Below are 10,766 nucleotides of genomic sequence, written 5' to 3' on the forward strand. Positions count from 1 at the left end.
ATGTAATTTTTATCATCACAATAAAAATGTGCCCTTTCCTCCTTCCACACACTTGGAAGTCCGGTTATAACAAGGGATATTCTCAGTAGAGGATTTCATGCCAAAAGACTTCTCCTCCTCAGGGGCCATCTAATCCAGCCTACAAAAAAAATCCGTTTTTATTACTGTGGGTTAAACTGGAACTACACATATACAAAGGCTACTTCTTCAGGGTTGTCATCTACCCCATTTAAAAGCTCAAGCTTCCAAACATATTTATAGCAACTTTATTCAGGAAAAAGTTAGGCTTACATAGCAGTTGAAACTAGAAAAAGTGTTAGACCTTATCGGGCCCACTCTCATCATTTTATAGACAACGAGGTTTAGGAGGATGAATGATTGAAACAAGATTGCATAACTAGAGACAAAGCTGGTCTGGTATTTGGGATCCTCAGATAGTACATAAGCCCAAGAAGGAAGAGAAGAGGGTTCTAGTCTTGGGTGTGATACCTTGGTTAGGTCACATCTCTCTCAGTCTTGGTTTTCTCATATGTTAACTGGGCAGTGGTGAGGCGATGTGGGTGGATTATATTACTGCTGTCTCTTCCAGGACTGAAAAAGGCTTGCACATTGTAGGTGCTCGAGTATTTGTTGAATAAATGAGGCAGACATAGACTCTGTGGTTCTATGACATGTATTGATTTATTTTTTATTTAGCATAAGCACTCTCTTCATATGCTCATTCTACTCCATTGTGAGATTTCTCCTGTCTGAATGCTCATTTATCTGTAAATGGTTCAACTTGGCTGCACTTAATCATAAAATTACTGTTTGATATGTAACACCAAATGTTCCTCTTAGCAACCTGAAGCTTCAGGAAGGAGAACACAAAAGGAGTTCAGGAGATATTGGTAAGTACAGAGAACCGTGTGGCCTGATGCACATTATCCCCCCAAATGCTTCTTCCTTCTCCATCTCCCCATTTTAAATGGCAACAGGCCTCCATAGGCAGCCCAAGATCAGCTGCTCCAAAATCCATTCTGCTTTCAGAGTTGCAAACTATGGGGGACCAGCAATATTCTATAAGCACAATGTCATCCTTTACCATGTGGTTTCAACTGGTTTTTGCATTGGTGAATTAATTTGAAGGAAAACATTTTTCTGCAGGCAGTTTTCTGGACCCTTCTAAACCTACATACCTGGATAATAGGCTCTTGGCTCCAAATCAAAACCATTCCTAAAATAATTTTTCCCCCTGAGGCTATTTCCAGTCTTCTAACTTTTATTCTTTTATTAGTAATCTCAAAATTTCAAACCAGGGAGCTAAACTAGCCCAGAGAGTTAAAAAATGGTTGGCCTACAAATTCCAACATTTAATTAGTTATCAATACATATTTGATTAGTTGCTCGTGGCTCCCCTTGCCTGAAATTAGTTGTTAAAATTTTAAAAGCATGAGATTTTTACCCCCTCCCCACCCCTGAAAATAAAGAAATCCAAAATCTGGATTTCTAGCTGTAAACTTTTTTTTTTAATTGATAAGTGGGGTGGGGGGCAGAGAGAGAGAGAGAGATCGCTTTCTTGTTCCACTTATTGATGCATTCACTGATTGTTTCTTATAAATGTCCTGTCTGAAGATAGAACAGCAGGTCAGGGCCTGGATTTCCTACTTTTCTTGAAATTTCTGTTCTTGGAAGACAAAGAATAATTAAAAAGCCACACAATAATCACCTCTTTTTTGATAATTCATGTATTCCCCAGTTGCAATACTCTCTACCCTGACCATCCCTTCATTTCTGTGATCAGATACATCTCTGAAAAAGTAAGAACACATTTCTGGGAGGCTATTTAGAGCATCATCACCATGAGGTATACTTAAAGAGAAGTTTGCTTGTAATTCAGCCATGGTGGATTTTACTGCCAGAGTTCTGATAGACATGAAGTAGATACAGACTTATTCTTCTACGCTGCAATTCGAATTGACAAGCACTAAATCATCAGTGCAAAGGAAATTGGACCATGAAGGTCAAGACTAGCTGTAACTGTGGGGGAAGAGAATTTGATCAGCCAGCCTCTGAGATTTGCTATGAAAACAACAAATAAACAAACATATATACTCAAAAACGTGGCAGCCTAAAAAAGTCAGCAGGGACAAGAAAATATGTTCAGCAACCCAAAGAAGATTCTTTTTTCTAGGTAAACAATAATACTATATAACATTTATTGAACATTTACAGTATACTAGGCACTATTCTAAGTGGTTCATTTGCATTATTATATTTAATATACACAGAAGTTAATAAGGTAGACACCCTTTTTGTTCCTGCTTTATACATGAAGAAACTGGGGCTCAGAGAGGTTAAGTGGCTTGCCCAAAGTCCCCCACATGCTAAGCTGTGGATTCAAGGTTTGAATATAGACTAGTGGGCTGCACAGCCCCCTACCACCTTCTAGCTGCTCACCTTCTAACCTATTTTGCAGATTTGCCCACCATGGCATCGTTTCTGAAATGATGTGGTGCTCTTAAATGCTGATGAGACTGATGAGATTAGTTCTTAGAATGAAAACAACCAGAACATGAATAACATGACTGACTGATGTTCAGTTCAGGGCTCAGTGAACAGTAGATGGAGCAATCAGAACCAAGCCCTAAGGCAAAATGCATTAGTCTGGAAGCCCTGTGGGTCGAAATCCCAGCTAGGTACTTCCTCGCCATATGTGCTTGGGCAAGTCGAACTTCATTCCTTTCTCTGAAAAATGGGCATAATAAAATTTATCCCCCAAGGTCATGTGAGGAATAAGCAAACAAGGTAACACAGGCATGCACTTGGTAGGCAATGGGCAATCCAACACTGAGTCTGCCCCCAAGAGTTAAAAATTGTAATTTTTTGCTAACAAAGATATTTGGTTGCATGTGCATGGTTTTCTCTTGGACACACTGCCTGATGGGGCTCTAGAAGCAGTTGTTACCAAGTCCCAACCTGTTTCACAAGAATGTTTATGGAGGCCTTCTTTGGCTCCTACATACCTCCCCTGGTAGATTTCTGGGGGCTGGCATAGATGGTAAATAATCTTTCTTAATCCCTTTATTTAAGGGACAACGCCTTGTCACAGCACATTGGATTTGACGTGTGGGTACACAGAGAGAGATTAGAGTGATGGGACTACCTCTAAAGCTCTGACATCACTCCCTGAGGAATGGACCTTGTCTGATTAGGGCTTGGATTCTGTGTTGCTTGTCTGCCCTGGGAACATTCATCCATGTGCCTCCCTCGGTCTTCTTAGGCCCCAGGCTACCTGAAGATTAAACATGGGTTTTTCCTCTCAATGATGTCAACTTGCCTGTAATTGTTTTTTTCATTTTTCTGAAGGCCCAGCTCTGTAATTTTCTATGATCTTTTTCGTCTTGCAAATAAGTAGAAGCTTAAAATGAACAATAATCCTTCTGTCCTAAGTCCACCTTCCCCTGACAGTGTCATTAAATTGTAATTTCACATTTAGAGAGGACTAGGTCTGAAACCCAGAAGCTACAGTTTTGCCTCTTTTCTGTCCACTAACCTGGTGGAGTCCAGACAGGGATCTGGTCTCCTGGCTTCTGATTTAGTAGTGCTCTTTGTACTTCACTCACCACAAACAAAAAGTATTTCGATTAAACTCTGCTGATAAGGGACTGATGTACTAGCATTTTGCTTCTGAAAATGAAAGAGACTGACTTCTCCTTATCTCTCCAGGTAACCATCCCTTGTCCCAACCAAGTCACCATCCTCTCTGAACTGGCCTTCCACTCTTGCCTTTCCTACTCATCTTTTCTCCACACAGTAGCCAGGGGAACACATAAGAACATCAGTTAGATCACAGCATTGCCCAGTTCAAAACCCTGCAATGACTCCCTGTTTCACCCAGAGTAAAGGCAAAAATTATTGCTGTGATTGACAGGTCCTGCATGTTCTCCTCCCTGCCTCCACATGCATTTTGTCCCAAACATGATGGTGTCTTTGTTGTTCCTTGAATGATATGTTCCCAGCATACCACCCACTGTTCCCTCTGCCTGCAACTCTCCTCCATATTTGCCTGGTTCCCTCCTTCACTCCTGTAAGCTTTACCAGTTGTCACCTCTGTGAGACCTACTCTGACCACCCAGTTTAAAGTTGCAAACCCTTTCCCAGCAGTGCCCAGCTTTATTTCTCTCTGTGGAACCTATCACCATCTATATTAGTGTCCTTGGCTTATCAATACAAAATTGCACTGACCGGGCAGCTTAAACAGCAAATGTATGTTCTCACAGTTCTGGAGGCTATAAGTCATAATCAAGAATCTAACAAAGTCTGTTTCTGGTGAGGTCTCTCTTCCTGGCTTGTAGACAGTTGCTTTCTCACTCTGTCCTCACAAGGCTTTTCCTTAGTACTTATATGTGAAGAGAGGGAGGAAAGAGATGGCAAGTTCTCTGATGTCTTTTTAGACAAGGATACTAATGCTGTTGAATCAGGGGTCCACCCTTATAACCTCACTGAGCTTTGTTACTTCCTTAGACACCCATCTCCAAATTTGGCTGCACTGGTGGTTAAGACTTCAACATACAAATTTGGAGGGCACCACAAACATCCAATCCATAATAACATCTATGTTGTGTATATTAATTTTGTTTGTGTTTATTGTCTGTCTTCTCCCATCAGAATGAGGGCAGGGATTTTTGTCTGTTCCATTTACTGCCTACAGTAGTGCCTGGCACACAGTAGGTACTCAATAAATATTAAATGGATGAATGAAATATCTAGCTCACATGGCTCCCAGTGGTTCCTGGCTCTGGGTATTTACGCTCTTGTGTAATCTCCATTCTTGTGAGCATCTCGCCTCCGGGCCTGGGTGTGCTGTCAGGCTGACCTGCCTTCACTCTCAGTTCTGACTCTACCAGCTGTGGGATCTTGGGTTGGGGCCCTGACTTCTCACTCTTCTCACTTGCCGATGGGGGAATTACAGGTGCAGGAGTTTGCTATGAGGATGAACTCAAGAAAGTCCACATAAAGTGCTATTGGTTTGGCCAAAAAGTCCATTATGTTTTTCCCATAAAATAAAAGACACATTTTTCATTTCCACCAATAACTTTACTGATTTGGATATTTTGAGTATGTCAGCTATCTCCCGCTATTGGCTTCTAGTGAGTGGAGGTGAGGGGTGCTGCTAAACATCTTCCAAAGTATAGGATAGCCTCATGGCAAAGAATTATTTGGCTAAAAAGTCAATAGTACCAAGAAACTTCACAAACCACTTTTGACACATTCAATCAATCACAGCACCTTTTCCATATACTGCACAAATCTTTTCTTGAATTTCAGTTGTCTTTTTTCCTTTCTTGAAATAATAAAGCATAATAGACCAAAAATGTTGTATATTTTCTTCCATCTTCAATATTAAAATGGCTGCACAAAAATTCACCAATTTTGATATATTTTTAAGTACACACTGATATGTCAGCTGTCACAATACAATCTTACAAAATTGTTTCAAATGAAGGTAAAGACAACCAAGCACTACTAGAGCCATTGTATGGAAAAAAAATAGACAGACTTTTTGACCAACCCAGTATATACTCAGCACATGGTAATACGTTCATAAAAATAACAACAAAATGGGGGGGGGGGGGAGGCAGAAAACTGTACTTGAAAAAGAATTAAAATTATATATATATCTCAATCACAACAAAAAAATACAGGTACCCTTATCCCAGTTGCATATTAAATTAATTTCTGGTCCTTCCAACTTGGTCGAGCAAAAGAGACGTCCCTCAGAGGAACTTCTAACAGAGGAGGAATAGAATCTATGGGATCATTGTTCATTTTCAGAGATTCAGGTGGGAGTATGTTAACACACCAAATGGCTGTGTATCAACTGGCAGGGAATGCCCGCAGGCCTGCAAACAGCCACTCTTTGCCAAATGGGTTTAAGGAATCTCCCTTTCTTTTACTTAATCTCATAGCCATTACATTTGTTTGCCATGAATGTTTAACTCAAAAAGCGAGATGTATTTAGGCATCTACTACTAGGAGCACTATTTCCCCTCACCCACCCTCTTTTGGGAAGGAAGCTGGAGTCTTCCACATTTTTCTCCTAATGTCTTCTGATTCTCTTTCAGTGCCTCAGACTGTGGCTTATGTTTATGTTATAATGTTCATTTCTGTTTAGAAAGGATTAGCGGCCTTTTTTAGGAGGCATGATTTAAGCTTGGATAAAAAGAAATTGTGTTCAACATTTGACTTTATCCCATTCCCTCCTTCCTTTAAAAGCACCCAAGGCCTTGGTTTCAAGTCCCCAGGAGCTCAGCAATTTTTACTCTGAATTACAAGGACTCAAACCCCAAGCAGAGTCAGTGGTAGTTGCAGAAATCCAATCAGCTGTAGTCCCTGTGCTGCCAAACCCACTTCTCTCCCACCCCCTCTCACAGGCAGATCCTCTTTAGGACTTCTGGAGTCAATGGAACAACTGCCTGGGATCCCTGCCCACTTAGAAATAACAGCCAGCAAAAACCCTCATCTTGGTGACTTCTTATCCAGTTTCCCAAGTCCAACCAAAGTCCCACCCTAATAAATCCTTTCATTAATCACCATCTCCAATCTAGAGAGTGAAAAGGGTTTTCAGATAGTGAATCATTTCTGAAGAACCTCCAAACCCTGGTTGTGGGAACACATCAGAAGGGAGTCCCTGCTTTGGACTGCTGCTTGTACTGGACTCCTTCTGTCTTTCCCTACTACCTGATAGGACAGCTTCAAGCATTCCACAAATACAAGGTTTATGAAAGCATCTTAATTTTCTTCCTCTTTATCCCCTGCCCTCTCCCTGGGATAGGAGGAGGAATGGTAATATTCTGCAGTTTGTCCCTATCTGCTTCCGTGGGTTTCTTGATGCCGTAGGAACCTGTCTTCCCAGGTAGAAATGATCTACCCTGCATAGATTTTTATGGGCCTTTGGCTGGGTTCTGGGGCATCATCGATTGATCAAGGCTCGGGAGAGAATGGATTTTCATGTGATAAGAAATAGGGCTTCTCTGTCAGCTACTGAGTGACTTTGAGCCAGTCACTTAACCATTATGGGTCTCAGTATTCCCATAATGCAAGATGATTAGATTAGATTAGGTAGGACCTCACTGGCAACTCCAATTACTTGGTAATGGCTGCTTGGGACACTGTGTGAGCAATATCTTTTAGGCCATATTTAGGCTCAATAATTGATTAATAATGTCTGCAACAGATGGGGTTCAGGTGAGAGAATTTCATTACTCATCTTATATTTGCTCTCCCTGTATGAAATACTAATTATTCCCAATCCTAGGTTTCTTTGATTTTATAGTCTTAATGTGACTGCTGTTCAGATATATCTCAAGTAAATCTGTTTAAAGTATTTGCCTTTGTGCTGATGGAAATGAAGAAAAAGAACAGACAAAAATTGATCTTTCAATTTGACACTGCCTTTTGACTAATGAAAACCCAGAAATCTGGTCTACTGCTTCTCTTTAAACCAAAGCATGTTAAGTAGCTGCAGAAACTGAAGAAGATGAATGCTGTTGTGAAAGCATAGCCCTTGTTTTTTTGTTTGTTTGTTTGGTTTGGTTTTGTCCTAACATGAAGATAATACTTATCTTCTTTGTAGCTCACCAAGCCATTATGTAAAAATTTCTGACTTAACAAAAGACTTTCATATATTATTTAATAAAAACAAATTTAAAAACATTTACAGATTCTCATTCTGAAATGAGAACAATTGAAAAACTAAAATTAAAGTAAAATATATGTATATATTTCTCTACATAAAAAATTAAAAAATAGTAGTAAGATGGACTGTGAAAACTTGTCAGCTTCAATGACATTTGTGCCTAAAGAGAGTGTTCCAGAGGACTGAACACCTAAATACAAATAAAATAAGCACCTGCCTACAGAAAGTGGTAGGAAAGGGGTGACTATTCAGTTTAACTGACAGTTAATAAACATGTCATGCATAAGTTACTAATTTTTAAAAATTTGGAATATGAGAGTATCATTTATATAAAAACCTATACAAAATACAATTTAATCTTACTTCAATTATTTGAAGGCATTCCAAAAATTTGCAGTGCCTCTGGGCCATCACGTCAAACAGCACTGATCCTTACCCTCTGACAGAAAAGTGGAGGTGGTTGGGCTGACTTTCCTGACTCCATATCTTGACTCACACCAGAGTAGAAGGAGATACTTTGTTAATCATTTTTCAAAAAAGGTAGTATTCAGGACATAGAGGAAAAGTGGTTACTGGTTTGAAGTGTTTTAGATTCCTCAAGACAAGGTTATTGTCCCTTTTATTAACAGAATGCCTACATTATCAATTCAATTTTTCAGGGGCCATCCTTCATAAAAATCCCTCTTCTATAGAAATACACATCTATTATGAAGATTTAGAAGTGTATCACATACAATGAGTGTACATTACATTATCCTCATATGAACAAGATGTTTCCCCATTTCCCCTCACTAAAAAATGACCCACTGAGGGACGCATGAATGTTCTCCAACTGTATAAGATAGACTGAGACTGGAGCAGAGTCAGCTCTACAGGGCCTGGAAGATGGGAACTCTCCCTAGTAGAATCTCACCCATCACATAACTCATTGGCTGCATTGTCATCTTGAGTACAAACCTTTCTCTGAGCCCTAAAACTTCATATCCACTGCCCAATGATTTCACATAATTTACTTACTACGAGCCTGGCACGTGCCAGAAATTAGGGGTGCTGAGCTACATAAGAAAATGCCTAAGATGGACATATAATTAGACAATTAAGCTGGCTAGTACAACAGAAGTAAACGCATGGTAGAAAGCACAGAGGAAGGGCATCTGAACTGCGTAGACTCCAATTACTACAGATCTGTCTCAAATTGAACTGATTAACTCTGTCCTCACCAAAACTCATACTGCAAGAAACTAAAAGCAGATGACATGCAAACTATGGGAACCCAAGTTCCTTCAAGGCAACCCTGCAGATGCCTTAGAAAGACATGTGAAGCCATACAGTGAAGTTCAGAAAAACTATAATTGTAGTTCTTATTCTGCCTCTAGTTGTATAAGCTTAGGCAAGGTAATTTTGCAAAATGAGCACTTGAAAGGAAAAGGGATGGGGGGGGTGTCTCTCATGAAATAAAAGAAGAGACTCTGAGGCAGATACTGGTGGTATTCAAGCACTATTCAGAGAGGGGACCTTCACCAATGGACATTTGACAGACATCTCCTAGCCCTTGAGATACATCAATATACTAACTACCCTCATAGTTTACAACTTAGGTTGTCTTATTAAAATTACCTGGGCAGCTTTTGAAGCTATACCCACACCCAGAGTGAAACCAGAACAGTTCAACCAACTGGGGCTTGAGAATCACTGCTCTCATCTGTTATCAGTCCAACACGGAATGCCTGAATTCTGACCTCATGTTCAACCAGCATTCTCCTTTGATTAATATTTGGCTTCTACATAAAGATTTAACTGGGAGTAAAATGTGCTGGTTAAAATGAGTTTAAATATTTTTGTTCCTGTGACATTTAGAAATCTCACTGAGAATTCATGAATTGGACTTCTCTTTTCCCTAAATCCATCCTGTGAATGGAGTTAAAGTGAGTCAGCCCCCGAGAGCTAGTTCTGCTGTCAATGTTGGGACACATTACATGTCTAAGCTGGCAGGGCTGGAGCCAAAGGCTAGCTCTCGGAGAGCCCCTGAGACTGATGAGTGCCTCAGGAGATGGGCCACTACCTGTTCCCATGAGAACAGTGTGTGTGCCTGTGAATTGCTTTGTGTGTGGGCAGAGCTCATGAAAGTGTACTGCCCTACCTATACCTTCAGGCATGAAGGTATGAACAGATTTTATTCTTCTTGCTGCTTGTATAAATCTTTCATGTTGTTTTTTTTTTTAAGTGGGGGCAAAGGAGGAGGGAGGGGAGGGCCCAGCTGAGCTTTCAGCAGCTCTGACCTGTAAAGGCCAGGAGAAGGATGAGCCTGCCACAGGGGCAGCAGGAAACAGGAGACAGTTGTTCCTCTGAAGACAGGAAAGATTTCAGAAGCAGGAGAGGGCATAAACTCTAGAGATCAACAGTTTAGATGTTATGCAGTGGCTCCTGAAAAAGGCAGTAAAGGGTTGCAGCACTGAAGAACAAGGGCCAGCCGGCGGTCATACGACATGTATACTAGGTCATCAGAAGACACCAACGGGTTTTTGATGGGCACGTTCTTCCAGATGATCGCTGCTGTCCTCTCAGGTTTGCATCCGTTGTGGTCAATAGGCAGCACACTGTGACATCAGGGCAGTGAACAGCCGCTCTTGGGCTGTGCGCCGGCCCTGTACATGGTGCCTCCCAACACAGATGTTTCTGGCTGCTGCTGCTGCTGCTGCAGGAACCTTTCACCTCATTTACCTTTTCTCTGCTCCCCCTGGATGCTGTTTGACACCGAATTTCTGACTAGAGCCTCAACTTTGACCTCATGCATTGTATACATCTGCTTCCAAATAAGCAGATGCTCAAAGGCCCTGGGTTAAGAAGTATGAGCCCAGGTCTAAAATAAATCCAAGTGTGGACATGTGGGATATCTTTTAAAAAGGAGAAAATGGTTTAGAGCCACTTTTCTGAAAGCAGATGCTTTCCATAGCCTATGCAACACAGTTAACAAATGTGAAAGTTAATTTATTCCAGCAGTATTCCCATATCCAAATGTTAATATACCATTTTGCACAAAATTAAGCCTTCATCCTACTACATATTAATTAAAATAATTTTATTA

This window comes from Phyllostomus hastatus, unplaced genomic scaffold (assembly GCF_019186645.2).
Source record: "Phyllostomus hastatus isolate PE091 unplaced genomic scaffold, TTU_PhHast_1.1 phas_contig_209, whole genome shotgun sequence".
NCBI classification, from domain to species: Eukaryota; Metazoa; Chordata; class Mammalia; order Chiroptera; family Phyllostomidae; genus Phyllostomus; species Phyllostomus hastatus.